The sequence below is a fragment of the Trachymyrmex septentrionalis genome, unplaced genomic scaffold (assembly GCF_001594115.1).
Source record: "Trachymyrmex septentrionalis isolate Tsep2-gDNA-1 unplaced genomic scaffold, Tsep1.0 scaffold2, whole genome shotgun sequence".
In the NCBI taxonomy this organism is placed as follows: Eukaryota; Metazoa; Arthropoda; class Insecta; order Hymenoptera; family Formicidae; genus Trachymyrmex; species Trachymyrmex septentrionalis.
Window position 1 is genome coordinate 725,811 of NW_017305179.1, and position 1,403 is coordinate 727,213.

Here is a 1,403-nt window from a genome sequence, read left to right on the forward strand (position 1 = left end):
GTTAGTAGTTAATCACCTCTTTCCTCCCTCACTTCTCTATTTTTATTCCTATTTCATTTACTCTATTTATATTTATATTGTCTTTAATAAAGTTCTACTCGGTCAACTATATTTTAAAGACGAGACATATTAAAACTTCCAGAAATCTATATCTGAAGCTAACAATGAGCTGGAGAAGAACAGTAATGAAACCGCTGCGAATACACATCGGAAATCTTATTATTCGAAACAACGAAGTTTTAAAAAGCCCAAAGTATCTAAAAAAAAAAAGAGAGAAAAAAAATTTTCACTTTTGTATATACTTTACATTATATCATTTCAATTTGCAGAGATAATAATATTACTTTCAACAATTTTAAACGATTCGCTTGAGCACTTGAAAAAGAGGGACTTTCTGAATCTTTAAAACTTTCGAGATATTGAAGATCATCCAGATTTTCTCAAAGGACTCACGTAAGAAATTAAGATTAGTTTCAAACGACATTTGCACTTTCCTACAATTCAACGCTTTTGAAAATTCCCATTAAAATTCGAACTTGAATCGGTTTGCTGTCTGAAAGTATTCACGAGCAAGGACTCGGCGCTTGGTTCTTGTATTATTTGACCACTGCATTTGCCATTTTCGCTCGGTGTATTCGAAAATCTGTCTCGCTACCAACAGGCGGCTACGCCATTGACGGGAAACGATCTTGCGGCGTGCCGTTTCTCAGAAGTAAACGCTCTGCCCCTTCGCTCCCAGTGATTGTCGTCCCTCTTCTTCTCCGCCTCCGCGTTCTTCTTATCCACGCGTCAAATGCCGGCGTCCTTTGATGTCGCTGCGACCGTGTCAGCCTTTTACGTATATCGCGCGTAGTCACGCCGGTCATCGATCTCTCCGCTTTGATTAATCGCTTCTTGATACGCGCGAGGCGTAATACGTACTCCTGTGATCGCATTTACTTATGCTGCTCGAGATAAACAGATAGTCTGCGTGTCTCGTTGCTCTGGCACGCCATTCGGCGTTATCTTTCCTTTTACAACTGCCTTTCTTTTATGAAAATATGACTACACACATTTGACACGACACCCTTAATCGTTCAATAACATTCGTGATTATCAAACTTGCTATTTCTCTGAAAAATAAAATGACTGTGATATTGGCCAGTTTTTCAATTTAAAGATGCCGTATAAATGTAGCGATATAGTCGACATATAGTATCGTTTTTTATTATCCATTGAATACCAAGAGGGATGAAACGACATCTGTGGTTTCCAAGAGACGCAAACATCATTCTTTGTTATTGGATTACAATGAGTGACAAAGATAGAACGACACTTGTGTTACCAAATGGGAAAGCACTCATAGTCTATTTCTCGCTGGAAAGTATCTCCTAAAAGGAAAGCATCTTTTTTCAGATTTTTAA

General features: G+C 38.1%; 2 protein-coding genes across 3 annotated transcripts in view; one reads left to right on the forward strand and one right to left on the reverse strand.

Annotated features, from left to right (window-relative positions):
- The window catches only part of LOC108747425 (spermatogenesis-associated protein 5), a 104,279-nt gene that overhangs the window by 32,454 nt on the left and 70,422 nt on the right, over positions 1–1,403 (reverse strand). The window lies entirely within an intron of this gene.
- LOC108747431 overlaps positions 1–1,403 on the forward strand; it is a 4,215-nt gene that overhangs the window by 748 nt on the left and 2,064 nt on the right. The window lies entirely within an intron of this gene.